The sequence below is a fragment of the Ursus maritimus genome, unplaced genomic scaffold (assembly GCF_017311325.1).
Source record: "Ursus maritimus isolate PB19 unplaced genomic scaffold, ASM1731132v1 scaffold_26, whole genome shotgun sequence".
In the NCBI taxonomy this organism is placed as follows: domain Eukaryota; kingdom Metazoa; phylum Chordata; class Mammalia; order Carnivora; family Ursidae; genus Ursus; species Ursus maritimus.
In genome coordinates, this window is record NW_024425119.1 from 24,955,043 (window position 1) to 24,972,641 (window position 17,599).

Genomic DNA, 17,599 nt, shown 5'->3' on the forward strand with positions numbered 1-17,599 from the left:
TTTCTTAATTGTATCTTAAATTGGAATATTCAATGGGTGGTTGTTTTTTCCTTCCTTATTGTAACATAATGGTACGATTTACAATTGCTAGAATCTTTGATTTGATTAAAAATAGTAATTTGTCACAGTAGGTTAAAATCAGAACCATATGATCCTGTAACTTGATAAAATTCAACATCTATTTATGAAAAAAACTTTTGGCCAAGGAGAAACAAATTTTTTTAAAATATGAAGGGTATCTTACAAAATACAGTGAACATCATATTGAAAGGTCAAATGTATTTCCTTTCAGTTTGAGAACAAGACAAGGATGACTGCTTTAAACATATCCACTTATTTTTGTGTTGATAGTCCTAACCAATACCAAAGGAAATAAAAATTATAAGATTTAAAAAAAAGAAGGAAACAAAATTCTTATTATTTAAGGATGAAATAATAACCTGAAGAGAAAATCAAGAGGATTCCATAGATATATTTTGGAATGATTGTTGAATGTAAAAACAATGTGCAACACACCAGCCACAAAGGGTAGGAAAATTTACTTTTTATTTTTTAAAAGATTTTGTTTATTTGAGAGACAGCATGAAAGAGCACGAGTAGGGGAGGGGCAGAGAGAGAAGCAGTCTCCCCGACAAGCAGGGAGGCTCTATGTGGGACTTGATCCCAGGACCCTGGGATCATGACCTGAGCCAAAGGCAGACACTTAACCAACTGAGCCACCCAGGTGCCCCAGAAAAAATACTTTCAAAAAATATTTTCCAGAGCCGTCTGTGTGGTGCAGTCAGTTAAGTGTCCAGTTCTTGGTTTGGGCTCAGGTCATGATCTCAGGGTCATGGGATGGAGCCCCTGTCGGACTCCAGGCTCAGCACAGAGTCTACTTGAGATTCTCTCTTCCTCTCCCTCTGCCCCTCCCACTCATTCTCTCTCTCTCTCTCTCTCTCTCTCTCAATAAGTAAAATCTTTAAAAAATTTTTTTTCCATAGCATCAAAAATGATGTTGCAAGGAATAAGTACAACTCAAATGTAAGACAAAAATTAAGGAAAAAATTCTAAAATTTAATTTTTAAACATTTTTAAAAACCTTAAGAAACAGTAATACTATCTTTATGGAACGGAAGAGTCAATATTGTAAATATGACAATTTTCCTTAACAACTCATAGATTTAATACAATTTTAACTAGGTTTCCAACTGAGATGTCTGTGGAAATCGACAAGTTATTTCTAAAATTTGTTGAAAGTACAAAGTGTCAATAGATATCAAGACACTCATGAGGAAAGATAACATAATGACAGAGCTTGCTTTAATAGTAACTAACACAGGGGCGCCTGCGTGGCTTAGCTGGTTAAGCGTCTGCCTTAGTCTCAGGTCATGATCCCAGGGCCCTGGGATCCAGCCCCATATGGAGCCCCACATTGGGGTGGGGGGCGTCCCATTCAGCGGGGAGTCTGCTCTCCCTCCCTCTGCTGCTTTCTTGCTCTATCTCAAATAAATAAATAAAATCTTTTAAAAATAGTAATAACACATATTAGTACAGGGATAGACAAATAGACCAATGGAAGAGAACAGAGATATCTGAAAGAAATCCACACAGATAGGAAATTTTGATTTTGACAGAGATGATGCTACAAACCACTGGGGAAAGAATAGAAATGGTGCTGGAACATTGGTTATATATATGCCATATATCAAAGTCAATGACTACAGGGTTTCTTTTTGGGGTGATGAAAATGTTCTAGAATTAGTCATGCAGCTCTGTGAATATACTAAAAACACTGAATTGTGTACTGTAAAAAGATTAATTTTATAGTATGTGTATTATATCTTAAACCATTATTTTAAAAAACCATGCCAGGGGCGCCTGGGTGGCACAATGGTTGGGCGTCTGCCTTCGGCTCAGGGCGTGATCCTGGCATTGTGGGATCAAGCCCCACATCAGGCTCCTCTGCTATGAGCCTGCTTCTTCCTCTCCCACTCCCCCTGCTTGTGTTCCCTCTCTCGCTGGCTGTCTCTATCTCTGTTGAATAAATAAATAAAATCTTTAAAAAAATAAATAAATAAAATAAAAAACCATGCCAGGTGGATTAAAAACACGTGAAGGACAAATACCTAAAATGTTTTAGAATACATTATTAGGAAAATATTTTCATGACTTCAGGATAGGAAAGTGTTTTTAAAAATAGATATAAAAAAGTTCACATCATAAAGGAAAATAACACAAAAATTACAATAAGCAATATGTGTCAGACACTGTTTCAAACTTACATATATTAACCATTCTAGAAAAGGTTAAATTGAACTGCATTAAAATTGAGACCTTCTGTTCATCAGAAGACTCCATAAAGAGAGTGAAAATGCAAGCTCGACTTGGAAGCAGTTATTTGCAACACTTGTAACTGCACAAAGAGTTAGTATCCAGGATAGATAAAACCCTCCTATGAAATAAGAATCAATAGGAAAAAGATGAACTACCCATTAGAAAAATTGCAAAATTTCATAGTAGAGAAATGGCCACTAAAGAAGCAAAAATGCACCACCTCCTTGGTAATCAGAGAAATTTGAATCTGGCTTTCTAGGTCTTTAGGAAGGTTTGTTTTTCAAAGTAGGAAGATAAGCATACTTATTTTTTAATTTAATGCTTTGCTAGCTTGATTTATAAATTTTATACATTTGGATATGTGGTCCATAGGTTTCCATGTATTCTTGAACACGGCTACATATGTTCAGGGCAGGCCTGTAAATGTAGGTTTATATAACTTAAAGAAAAGCAAGGCGATTCCAAAGACAAAATTTAGGGCAGTGATTAACCTCTTGTGGGGGGAAAGGGATGCCATTAGGGAAGAGCACAGAGGAACTTTTTAAGGTAATGTAATAATATTCTTGAACTGGGAGGTATGTATTTAATAAAACAATATTTAATGCAAACTCTATTTATTTTCTTTCTTTTTTTAGAGAGAGAGAGAGAGCGAAAGAACAGGTGCAAGCAGGTGGGGAGGGGCAGGGGGAGAGAGGGAATCTTAAGCAGTCTCCATGCCCAGCACGAGCTCACGTGGCGCTCGATCTCATAACCCTGAGATCATGACCTGAGCTGAAATCAAGAGTTGGATGCTTAACCAACTGAGCCATCCAGGCGCCCCTAATGCAAGCTATATCTAAGGGTCATGTTTTCAATAATAAGGCATAAAGCAGCACAGTTTTAAGCAGCATGATTATATTGTTTCATCTGTGTTTGAATTTAGGCAAAACTGGCTTGCTCTTAACTATTATAGATGCTGCTGGAAGAGGCTGTTCAATCTTCTTCCACATGATTGACCCACATTCTGTCCGCCATACTCCTTCTCAAAAGTTCAACAGTAGGTAGAATTTAGCAAGATAAACTTCTTGTCACCATGCTTCTGCTCCTCATCCTGTCTCTGCCTATTTAGGGTTCTCATTTTTTTTCCTTTCTGGTTGCCCAAGGAAGGCCTCAGATAGTAGGAGAACTCCGTTAAGGCCCTGGTGCTGCAGATTGGAGCTTCTGAGACCAAACAGCAATATTTCACCACAAGAGGGCAGTTTGACCCTGACTTTTGGTTCTATTCACGAACTGGTTGGATAGGGTATTTTGTGACCCAGAGGGATGCCTGGGGATTAGCTACTTTGGTGGCAGTAGCCACATGTGCATGTTCGCGCGCGTGTGTGTGTGTGTGTGTGTGTGTGTGTTAGACAGGGCACAAATTAGAAATCTGCTACATCTTAGCTGAAGGGCAGCCCTATATGGAAAAGCAATGTAAAAACTGCTTAAGCACTGCCCCTTACTAGCGGTGTGACCTTGGGCAAGTTACCTGTGTCTCAGCACAACTGCAAAGCAAGGATAGTATTACTAATTACCTCATGGGGTTGTTATCAAGAATAAATGAATTCATCTATGTGCAGTAGTGCAGCATCATCCTCTAGGACATACATGGCTTTTGTAGGAGCCAAATTAGTGAATTATATAAGGATGTGGTGGATCACAGTCCCTGTACCTTTCATGTCTTTAAGGGTGGTTTTCATTTCTGCCATAGTTCCAGGCAATATTGTTTTTTTATTTGCAATGTTTCTAATGACATTTTATAATATTTTTTTCAAATTTTTACATTATTTGTTTTTATTTATAATATCGCATTGTTTTTAGTTTACTATGTTGGCCAAGATAGAGTGGGAGGGACGGTTTCAGAGCTTCTACTTGGCTTTTTCCACTTCCATAGCTCTTATGCTATTGGCTGAAAAACAGACGTGGGGAGTCCTGCTTACTATAAAGATTAGTGATGGGGAAAATGATGACTGGATGTGTCATGGAACCGATGGACCTACTATGTGTGAGATCTTGGCCAGGACACCATTTATTATTTATTATTAATTTCCCCAACAGAGGAGCCATCATAGTGCTTTGGATTCTTAGGTATTAATGTCAAATCAGATCTTAGAGCCAACACTCCTCAAGATGCCTTGGTATTTCTCCTTCCCTTGTATACAGTGACCTGAATAAATGTCCATAGGTCCCTTTGGTACAGGTCTGGGAGAATTATCATAAACATTTGCTATATTGTATGGTTTTCTCATGGGAGCTCCACATAAAATCAATGGGTTCTGAACCTGAAAGGGGGTTTAGGTTTGGAAATAGGGAAGAGACCATGACTTTCTATTGAGACAGGTGCTCTCAGGAGTTTAATCATCCATCATTGGTGTCTTTTGATTGTATTGATTGAGGATTGCAGACTCTCTCTCTTGCCCTTAAGGACCTGTGCTCTCTTAACAATCTCCATTGCTCTCTGAGTCAGGGTCCCCATTACTAGCCACCCTGACTTTGCAGCTCATTATGATAATTGAGCCCACCTTGCTTCTGATAGTTAAGCACTTCCATGTGGTCCCTGCTTTTTAGGGATCATCTCATTCCCATTCTGTTAAGTAGCCCAATATGGTGCCAGTGTCTCCTTGGCCACTGGTGTGCTAGCTCTGGTGTGGTAGCTCTTCCCAGCTCTCACAAGAGCTGTTACATTTTTTAGGAATATTATGAGCCAGTTGTTAAACAGAAGATGTTAAATGTTATAGGATAGGAGAATGATTCTATGTTGATAAACTCTTCCTTGTCCAACTTTATGTTCTATCTTCTTGATTCTGTACCCTCCTGTCATGTCCCAGTCCCATAACATATATTCTCGGCTCCTGCCAATACACCTTTGTCAGGTCCTACAGCACCTTTTCCTCCTCAGCAGGTCTTGCACCTCCTCAGCTGTATCAGATTGTGATTGACGCTGGGTTATTATCTGGCAGCTGGGATATAAGGTATGGTCATATCCTGGACAAGGGTGGATGGGGATGGCATTCGTCACGCAAAGCAGAGATTTTGCATCACCTTCCAGGGAGTAGACAGAGCTAGTTTTCAATGGGGAGGAGTTTGAGGATTTAAGATTTTTGCGTGCTTTAATCACAGAGTCCCCATTCTAAGTCTTAGGATCACTCCTTTCTAATCAATGCCCTGACCTTGGTAAAGCTGACTTGCCTGGGTTGAAAATCAAATATTTCTGGAGCTTCACTTATCTTATAATTGAAGGCTGAATCTGATTTTCACCTTTTTCTGCCTTTAGACTACAAGAGCTTAGTGTCTACTACCAAGGAAGACTTCTGGCTTTTAGGCTTTGCCTTAAATTGGTGATTAGTACCTTTAGCATTTTATTCCCCGCCCCCCCACCTTGCATTGATTGATAGCACTTAGCAACAACCATCGTATTCCAACCCCTCCTTCTTTTACAAATTTATTCAGGTACAATCGATATATGTGGGTGGGAGATGATAAATTTTGACATACACATACTCTCACAAAACCATTATCAAAGTCAAGATAACATTTCCATCAACCCCAAAAGTTTCCTCCTGAATCTTTTTAATTTACCCCTTTTATCCCTCTTTCCACCCCCATTCTCAGGTAACTTTTGATCCATTTTTGTCACTGTAGATTAGTTTATATTTTCTAGAATTTTATATAAATGGAATCATACAGTATGTAGTCTTTTTGTCTGGTTTCTTCCATTAAGAATAATGATTTTGAGATTTGCACGAGTTGCTGAGTTTATCAGTAATCCATTCTTTTTTTTACTGTTGAATAGAGTTCCATTTAATGGATATACCAAATGTGTTTATCCTTCCACCTGCTGATGAATTTTTGGTCTGTTTCTAGGTTTGGTTTTTATGAATATAGCTGCTATATACAACTCTTTGTATGGACATGTTTTAATTGTTCTTGAATAAATATCTAGGAGTGGAACGCCTGGAGTATTTGTTAGGTATGTATCTAACTTCTTAAGAAACTGCCAAACTATTTTACAAATTTGTACCATTTTACTTTCTTATCAGCAATGTATGAGAATTTCAGTTGTTCCACACCCTCACCAACACTTAGTGAAGTCTTTGAACTTTAGCCATTCTAGTAGATGTGTAGTAGTAACTCCCAAAAGTTTCGTCAAGCCCCTTCAAAATTCCTTCTTTTATCCCCCCCTCACCCCCGTAACCATTTCCTGTCCCGGGGCAACCACTAATCTGTTTTCTGTCACTATAGATTAGTTTGTATTTTCTAGAGTTTTATATAAATGGAATCATACAGTAGTATTTTGTATGGTTTCTTTCACTTAGCATAATTATGTTGAGATACACCCATGTTGCAGCATGTATCAATAGTTCATTCACTTTACTGCTGTGTATTATTCCATTGTATGGATATACCACAGTTTACCAATTCATCTGTTAATGAACATTTAGATTTTTAAAAATTTTTGTCCAACACAAACAGTGCTATGAACACTTATGTACAAGTGTTTGTATGGATGTATGTTTTCATTTCTCTTGTGTAAATACCTAGGAGTAGCATGACTGGATTATATAATAGGGGTATATTAAACTTTTTAAAAGAATCTACAAAACTGCTTTCAACGTGGTTGCATGGAAATAAGAATGAGAAACAAAATAAACATACAAAAAACCACATTTAATCTCTCATTTCAATGAAAAGGGAACATATAACAATAAGTAAGAATATGCATCTGCATTTTGAAAGAAACTCCTCGGTATAAGACATTTGTATACATTAACACATTGTACAAACATATAAGACATTTTGATAACAGATGTTTGAAAATATTTCCATCATTATGGGATTTTTTTTTTTTTTGCCAAACATGATTTATGTCATCTATAAAAATTTATTATCTAAACACTTAAAATATATCTAAAATAAAACTAATCTATGTTTAACTATTCCAAAAGGTTAGTTTTGAACCCATTTGTTTAAAATATGAAAATGCAAAAACTTTTAGTGTTTGCAAGAACAACTTATTGATATCTGGGAGGATAGAAATTTACCACATAAATGTCAAAAAATATTTTTTAAATAGGTAGATGGATTGATTTAGTAAATGCAGCTAACTCTTCAACTTGAATTCATAATTATTTGCAAGATCTTTTTTAGCTGTGAGAGCCATTAATGCCAAATATTGAAATAAACTAAATTTGTAACTAGAACTTCATATCACTTTATCCCATGGTACCAAACCAAATTTTATAGAAACAAACTATTCGATTACATTTCTCTCATTAAAATTACTTTGGTGAAGGCAAAGAAATGTTTTATTTATAAGAAAATAATCTATTTTATTATAAATTATTATTATATATAATATATAATTAATATAAGTTATATATAAATTATTAGGAATAGTATTTATTTCTATCTCATCCTTTCAAAATTTCTATCTTTGGAGGTGTGACTTATAATGTATAAAATATATTACTACAGCACTACCAATGTAGTTTATAAAGAAATAAATATGCATGTATCAGTAATATCAGCTCAACATTGCTTAGATGGGGTGTCCAGTTAAAAAATTTGGGGATCATAGGCCTATGTGATGACAAAACAATCCATATACTTAAGTAAATATCAGGTCATCTCAATGGCAACATTTAGTCAAAATATTTTTCTAGGGCAGTCCTCCTCTCAAAAAAACCTGGAAAGTGGTACTTTTAATTTGGGTATTAATGTACTAAGTTATTATTAGTGAACAGTTTTTAAAGTGTGGCCCACGGACCCCTGGGTCTGCAAAGTCAAAACTATTTTCATAATAATGCTGACATTACTTGCCTTTTTCACTCTTGGCATGTGTACTGATGGGGCAAAAGAAATGGTGGATAAAACTGCTGGCGCCTTAGCATGAATCAAGACCCTGGGTCCCAGCTAGTCATGATACTCTTCACTGTCATGCACTCACAGAAACAAAAAACTGAATTAATTTTATTAAATCCTGACCCTCGAGTAAACAGCTTTTTATTATACTGTATGACAAAAAATATGAAGCATACATACAGCACTTCTGCATATCCAAGTACTATGGTTGTATCAAGGAGAAAGAACTTACACAATTTTTTTGACTTGTGAGTTCTACTAGCTGCTTTTTGCAGTGACTATCACTTACTAATGACTAAGAGACAAATTATGGTTATTCAGACTTAGTAACTTGAGAGACAGTATCTCAAAAATTAATCAAGTAATCCTGTCACTTCAAGGAACACAACTGACAGTATTTGATACCAATGATAAAATTTGAGTTTTCAAGTGAAAATCACAATTCTGGGGGCGCCTGGGTGGCTCAGTCGGTTAAGTGCCTGCCTTCTGCTCAGGTCATGATCCTACAGTCCTGGGATCAATGGAGCAGAGTCAGGCTCCCTGCTCAGCGGGGAGCCTGCTTCTCCCTCTCCCTCTGCCTGCTGTTCCCCCTGTTTGTACTCTCTCTGTCTAATAAATAAATAAAATATTTTTAAAAACCTCATTGCTTATAAAAAACAATTAGAATTCTGGAAACCTTGTATCTTCTGCATGACCTTGACAGCTTCCTTAAACACTTTTCTGATATCTTTCTGATGAGATTAGTGGTGATATTAGCAACTGTGATTTTTAAAATATCGTTTAATGAAATGTGTTAATGTATGAAGATCTGAGTAGCTCAGCAAACCAAATTTCCCCAATGGGCTGATATTTGATGTTACAAAATAATCTGCGAGTAAAATATCCATTCAAATGCAATGGATTTTAATGTAACGCAGTTCAGAAAGTTCATTGATAAGGATTTTGGATTCCACATGGAAACTGACTTTTAATAAACTGCCGCTTGTTGATTCTTAGTGCAGTATCAAAAAGGAATATCCATAATGATCTGAAAAGGCAATTAAAATATTCTTCCCTGTTCAAATTGCATATCCAGATTTTCTCCACATACTTCAACCAAAACGGCATATTAGAATAGTTTGAATGCAGAAGCAGATATGACAATCCAGAATTTGCAAAATCTTTCTGTTCCCACTAATTGTTTTTTTAAATACAGTTAATTTCCATAAAATCTATATTATTCATATTTACATATAATAGGTTTATTATTTATATGGTAAAATAAATCAATACCTTACCAACTTCTCAGTTTTAATGGATATAATCCACATGACCAAGAGTTCTTTGGAATCCTCGATAATTTTTAAGAACATAAAGGGCTCTTGAGACCAGAAAGTTTGAGAACTGCTGTCCTCAAAAGAAAGATAAGACAGCATGATCCCTTTACTTTGCTAAGATTGGTTAAGGGTAGAGGTGAAAGAAGATGCTTACATCAAACAGTGATGGGATAGATACAACAATTAGTGGTTACATTTTTCTTTTTACTCTCTTCTTTTGTAGGTGAGGTCTGTTATGGCTTGGTATTTTATCTTAATTGTTTTATCATGGCAGGAAGCATTCTGACAATACCGTGAGCCTCCCTAAGTCACATGGCCCCGCTGGGCGTGCAAGTGGAGTATTTCCTTGCAGTTACACAGACTATTTACATTCATCATGTTTATGTTTCAGACCAAGAATTGGCTAAAATTGGAAAATTCTTTTTAAATGACAATTTTCTCTTTCCACAGCTAAAAATTTAAGAAAATCCTTAGGTACCGTGGTCATATCTGTGATCTTGAAATTATTGTTCTCAACCCACAGTGAAGAAATGGCTTAAGGAAGACAAGTCTTTTCCAAAGAAAAAAGTCCAATAAGAGATTGAATATGCACTTTAATTTTGGAAGAGAGTTAAGTTTCACCCCGACATAGTAAGCCCTTTCAGACAGTGGCTTATTCTCAGTGCTTCAGCAAATAATGCAGAATCGTACAGTAAATTCCTATCCTTCCTGAGAGCCCTGCTGGGAGAGATTTCTCCCTAACCCTGGCTGAGGCTCTCTTTATTTATTAGAGGGATTAAACTTAATTCCCTTGATTTGTACTTATTCTTTCTAACAATGGTTGATACACAGGAATTCAGAAAGACTTTTTCAGATTTGAGATGCAAGTTCAATGTCAGCCTTTTTTTCAGTTTGGCTAAATCAAAACAAAGAAATAGTTGCCCGCTAAAGCATACCTTGCAGAACGCAGGACTTACATGGTGACTGAGCATTGAATCTCACTCCCATGATTGTGCTGGAAATTAGATGGAGCCACTGCGAAATATCAGAAGCGTTGGCTTTAAGTTCAGTGGGCATAAGGTGAGCGTAGGAGAGGTAGAATCTTACTAGGCAGTCTCCTGATTATTGCTGCAAGAACTTCTTGGTTGAAAGATTATTGATACATCACCTTTGAATAACTCTTTACTATTTGGGAGACATAAGACATAATGATTTAGAGCATAGGCTCTAGGTTTGAACTCTGACCATACCACTTACAAGCCATATGACGTTGGTCAAGGTACATCACTACTCTGTGTCTCAGATACAGTATGTATAAAATAAGAATAATCATGACCTAGCATACGGAATTATGTGGTTGATATGAATAATAAATGTAACATGATGAACCTCAAAATTCTTAAGAAGTCTTTTTTGTTCATTGAAGAAAAATACAGGCTTTGGATCACCAACTGCATTAGTCATTTTTATTTACCTTCTAGAAAAAGGGTAGGAGTGGCTGAGGTACACCTTTCCTTTGAAGTACTTTGAAGGGAAAAACTGGTTTCAGCTTGTTGACTCTTATTATAGTGCTAAAATATGTACAGTCTTCCATCAGCAGATATTTGAGAACCCAAATTTTGCACTTAGGAGTACTGGCTCATCTGTGAAATGTTAGTTTCTCTTAGCGGACTTCACCAAGGATGTGAAATTCAGTATCCTTATTTATACATCTGTTTGTCCATGCTCAAAAAATATAAAATCTTACTCTATCCTCACTTTTAATTCCTTCCCATTTTCTCCTCACTCAATGTGTTATTCACAACTTCTCCTTTTTCCTTCTCAGTCTCTTACACATACATACAAACACACATACAGACACACACACTTATGCACACACTAGAAAATACCACATTGATAACCACTGAGTGAATGTTCCCATTTCTATGAAATATCTGGAATAGGCAACTCTATAGAGACAGAAAGTAGATTAGTGGCTGCCTAGGGCTGAGGGGATATGGAGGATTGGAAGATGATGGCTCAGGGTTATGAGATTTCTTTTTGGGGTAATGAAAATGTTTTAAGATTGATTGTAGTGATAGATGCACACCTTTTTGAATACACTAAAAGCCATTGAATTGTATACTTTCAGTAGGTGGATTGCATAGTATGTAAATTGTATCTCAATGAAGCTGTTTAAAAAGCTAACAGAGGGGAAAATGGAGTAATAATTGTGTGATACAAGACAAGGCAAGAAAGGAGAAATAAAGGAATAAAAACCGATGGACAAATAAAAAACCAGTAGAAATGCTACAGTTAAACCCAAGTATTTCAATCATTACATTAATTTGGACTAAAGACTCTCTTTGAAAAAATATATATGGAAATGCAAGGGCAGAGAATGAAGGAGGCAATCATGGAGGTAAAAAATTGAAACTTTAAACTATAATATATCGAGAATAACTTTAAAGCTACAATAAGACAGTGTAATATTGGGGCAAGAATAGGCAAATAGAATGCTGAATTTAGAATAGATCTATGTATATATAGTCACACGGTTTACAATCAAGAGCCCATTGGAATTCGGGAGGGGAAAGAGTGGTCATTTCAATAAATGGTGCCAGATCAACTGGATATCTATACGGAAAAAATTCACCCTCATCTCTACCTAAAAAATTACTTTGAGATGATCAAAGACCTGAACGTGTCCCAAGTAAAGCTTTTCAAGAAAACAAAGGAAAATATCCTCAAGACCTTGGTGTAGATAAAAATACCTTACACTGTCCATAATAAGGAAGATTGACGAGTTATACTTCATTAAAGTTAAGAACTGCTATTTATCAAAAGATGGAATCAGTTGAGTGGAAATATAAACAATAGACTGGGAGAAGATATTTTCAATACATATATCTGACAGAGGACTTGTCCTAGATCATAAAAACTCCCACAATAATAATAAAAAAAAAAGAAACCCACACAACCCAATATTTAAAAATGAGCAGAAATTTATACCTCACAGAAAGAAGATGTCCACATAGCCAGTAAGAGTAAAGGGCTCTCCTCATGCTTAAATATCAAGAAAGCAAATATAAACCATAATGAAATACCAAGGTCGAAATACCAGAATGTCAACACTGAGGTTTGGTGAGAAGGTGAAGCAAATGGAACTCACACATTTCTCATGGGAATGCAAATTTGTACAACACTTTGAAAAATTCTCTTGGCAGTATTTACTAAAGCCAAACATGCATATACCTTGTGAGCCAGCAGTTTCACTTTTGAGTATGACGCCAACAGACACGAGTGCTTATAACCATCAAAAGATACATAGAGTAAGAATGCTCATAGCGGCATTATTTGTCATAGCTCCAACCTGGTAAAAACTCAAATGTCCATCATGAGTTGAGTAGATAAATAAGTTGTGAATGAATGATAAAGTGGTACTACAATAATAATATGCCAATAAAAATGAGCAAACCACTACTCTATAGCCTGGATGAAACTGGCATACAAAATACTGAAAGAAGCCAGACATAAAGGGATATATACTATATAATACCATTTGTATGAAGTTCAAAACAAGCAGAACTAATCTGTGATAGAGTTCAGAATACTCATTATGTTTAATGCAGTATTGACTGAGTGGCATGAGGAAGCCTTCTGAGATGCTGGAAATGTCCTATATCTTTAGTGGATGCTTATACATTGGGTGTGTAGGGGTATCATGTATACTACACGTATATTACATATATACGTAAACATTCATCAAGCTGCACATTTAGGATGTGTGCACTTAGCTGCATGTAAGTTATCTCAAAAGTAAACAAATAGTTGGTTGGGAGTTGTATCTGTCTCTGTATCAGCGCAGAGAAGGATGGTGAACAAAATAAACTTGATATTGTATCTTACAGGTATCAGTGAGAATTCTTAGGGGGAACGTGTGAATGGAACATGGAATTGAAGTAATACTTGGGTCAAAAATACGTAATAAAATGTAAGGAATAATAGCATTAATAAAGTACTTATTTGCAGAAAAAGCAACAACTGGAAAATAGAAGAAAGGTAGAGAGGATTTGGGCTGTTGGCATTTCCTAAACTACGTCAGGCAGAATATATAGTCATAAAGGTGGTTATGTTTCTGGGAGGAAAATACCATGTTTGTTTCTTTCTGTGTGCAGTCAGAACAACAGCAACAACTCCAGGGATTTCCAACCTTTAGCCTTGAATACAGAGAATTGTTGGCCAAAGTGTTAGGAAGGTCGAAGGGGCAGAGGTGAAAGGATGCTACCTGGATTGCAATAACCACGGGAAGATGTCAACCCCTGAGGCTAGAGGAGCAGAAGGGAGAGGGGTGTTGCCCACATCCCAGGAGCACCACTGCGGCCACGGCTGTGGTGGAGGCTAACGCCAGGAGTCCCACTGATGGTTCAGGATGCTGGATGCCGCAGTCCCATCTGTGCTGACAGACCTGCCGCTGCTGCCGGAGCTGCTCACCGTCCTCTGCCGGAATGGGCTGCCACTGCTACTGCCCAAGCCAGAGCAGAAGAAGGAAAACAAAGGCTCCTCGCTCTTCCTGCTTCCTAATGAGGGAGTCTGTGCTCAGGAGCATTCAGGCTTCCAGCCCCTGCGGTACAGAAAGGAGGATGGTGTGGAGTGGAGACAACAAATAGCTAGAACAGTACTCTGGTAATGAACGGTCGAAGCTGAATTAAAACTAAATCCATTTCTCTACTTCAGAATTTCCCAGGGGCGCCTGGGTGGCTTAGTCGGTTGAGCGGCTGCCTTCAGCTCAGGTCATGATCGGAGGGTCCTGGGATCGAGCCCCCCTCAGGCTCCCTGCTCAGCTGGGGGAGTCTGCTTCTCCCTCTCCCTCTGCCCTGCTCATGCTTGCTCTCTCTCTCTCTCTCTCTTTCAAATAAATAAATAAATAAATAAATAAATAAATAAAATCTTTAAAAAAAGAGAATTTCCCCAAACCTTGAATATGCCACTGTGCTTTGAGATTTTTCAAAAGGGAGTTATTTTTTTAATGCTTCTCCATTTTACCTGACTAAAGACCTGTTTTTCCCCCAACAGAACACATTTTTCACATCTCAAACTAGGACCTCAGACAAGGATAAAAAACAGGGACAAGCAAAAATGCTATTGTTGCTGGAGTGTAATGAGGACATAGGAAGGTCGATTCCATAAAAGTTGCTTTCCTCATATAAATTATAAACACTGCAGAGGGACAAGTTAGAGAGATAAGGTAAGAATTCAAATATACCGATATTCTGAAAATTAATTGTCCTCAAGGAATAACACGGACAAATCCTTACATTTCTTGGGTATTTTCCTATAGGTCATTTATTGTTTGGTAACCCAGCACGTGAACATCTTTTTTTTTTTTTTTCCCAAGGAAAAAATAAGGAATGGAGGGCTCTGATTTGCAGCATGGAAGCTGAAAAGGAATGACAGTCTTTCTGGTTAGTAGTGAATTCTGGTAACGTCAGTATAGTTACTGTGTCTACAGAGGGGCCATGAGTTCCAGGGAGGAGGGTGAGTGTCCAGAGGCAGCCGATGCCAGAGGCACAGCCGTGACTCTCCAGCAGGGGCAGTTCCCGGAAAGCGTCCTGTGCCCGCGACTCTCTTAGCAACACATGGGCTGGGCTTTGTCCCTTCCATTCCTGCCCAAGTCTGTCTTTTCAGCCTTCTTGCCTAATGTGTGACCTTTAACCCTTCCAAGAATTCTTTTTCTCTTTCACTGGATTAGATTTATTTTCTCTGTTTGCAGCCAAGAGCTCTGAAATATTCTTTGAAAGTAGAGAAAGTCAGAGGGCAAACTAATATTCTAACTTGTTTCTATCCAATGAGGAAGGAAAGATTGGTTCTGTGGGAGAAAACTGTATGAAATAATGGCATTCTATCAGAATGGATGGTTTAGAAAAGCAGGCTTACAAAGATTCAAACACCATATGTACAAGGGAAAAAATGAAAATTTGACAATAATAATTGCATAAATGTGAGTAATTAAAAAAACAGGGGAGACACATAAAGAGATGGCGGCGATAAGTTGCTCTCTGATGTAGAAGAACGAGTAGGAGAATGAAAAGAAGGGAATCTCTCCCAATATAAATGTGTCTGTAAGAAGAATGTAGGTATTACGCTCCCCACGAGGACCCCATCTTCAGGGCCAATGTACTTGCTGGCTCACAGGTGCATCCCACTTTTGAAATTGCCCTTGGCTGCAGGCGACTGACCTGACCCAAGCTTAGAGCTTTCCCAGGTGTGGCTGATGCAGGAATAAAAAAAGCCTTGCCCCAATTTGGAATAATTCTAGAGAAGCCTGTAGAGGCCCGAGGCCTCAGTTATGACCACTTCCCCCACCGCCCAATCCTGCCTTCCTTACTTCCTTACAGGCGTATCTCCCGAGATCACTCTTTAGCAACTTCCTGTGTAAAACTCCTCAGAAACTGTCTGCAGGGAACCCATCTAATGCAGAGATAAAGTCCAGAATAAGCAGTTGTGAAAACCCTTAACAAAAATAGACTTTTCAGTCATGATCTGAATAAGAACAAATGAAGGGTAGGCTCACATCCTGGGAAGGACACTTTAATGTTAGATGAAGGCAGAACTCATGGCCCACCATGGTCCCTACCATAAGTAGACCTCCATGATATCAGTTTACTCAATTTCTACTTTCCCCCGGGATTCTCTAGCAAGAAGGATTGTCTTCAATCTGTAAATGGAAGAACAATCAGCCTAAAAAGAAAGCTCAGTCCAATTAAGACAAGTAAGATAATAAGAGCACCCTATCGCATTTTTAAATGAAATCCTTAATGAAATGAAGATAGATGTTCACTGTAAGAATGTGAGCCACAGCTGTTATCAGCTCTGTCAGGTGAAAAAATCCTTCCTGGAGTAGCCTGCAATGAAGCCAAGAAGCTGAAAAAATTAGGGGCACCTGGGTGGCTCACCACCCAGTTGGTTGGTTGGGCACCTGCCTTCCGCTCAGGCCATGATCCCAGGATCCTGGGGTGCAGACCTGAGTCAGGCCCCCTGCTTTGCTCCTTGCTTCCTGCTCCCGCTGCAGCTCCCCCTGCTTGTGCTTTCTTGCTCTGTCAAATAAATGAATATATCTTAAAAAAAAAAAAAAGCTGAAATAATTAGAGATAGGAACTGAGAGAGTGCTGGAGACTCAAGTCCACTCGATTATAGCTCCATCCCTGCCCTTTGCAATTACATGAATAAGTCCACTTTTTTTTAAACTGATTTCCAGTTGGGTTTTTTCTTTTCAGTAAAAAGGTCTGAAAAATAATGCATTCATAGATGAGATTCTGGTGCTAAGTTATAAGAAGTAAACAGCAGATTCGAGCATCTGAGCCACACACGTCTTTCTGTTTACGTCTGTTGATGAGTAGTTCTCCATCAGTCCATCATCTGTGGAAAGGCAGTGGAGCCCTGTAGGAGAATCCCCTGTGTCGATTTTATTATTGTTTCTGGTCATCTGCTCCTCTCCCCGTAAGAACACACATCCGTCTAGTGCTTCACTGTGTGTGAATACGCACTTCTGTCTAGGAAGCTCACCGTGGGGGTATTCTTAGGTTCTACTCAGCATTTAGAGGCACAAAACTACCGTCGGCCACTTTGGCACGTGATTCACTCAGAAAAAAACACAGGACAGGAACCACAGTTTGTCAGCAGAGCAGCGTCAGATGTCCCTCTTTCGTGGGACGGCAAATCGCAGGGCTGCCCAGGAACGGCTCAAATGCAGGAAGACGAGATCCATCTGGGGCAGGTGCAGGAATCACACTGACTTAGAGTCTCATTCCCCATAGGAGTCAGTATCTCTTCAACAACTTCAGAAACAGAGCTTCTAAATCCGCACAAGGATGTACCCAGTGAAACAGTCACCACACTCAGGGAAGCTAGAAGCTACACAGCCTCCAGCAGGTGTCTGTAGGGCATTTGTAGTTCATCATGGGCCAGATGCAATTTCCAGTCAGAGATCATTTTAACCATAAGCAGTGTGGCCGAGGAATATTGCTAATACAGAGCTCTAACCTGGGGCTCCAGGGGGAACAGAGCTAGTGAGATCAATAACGGTCAAATTCTTTTTTTTTTTAAGATTTTACTTATTTATTTGATAG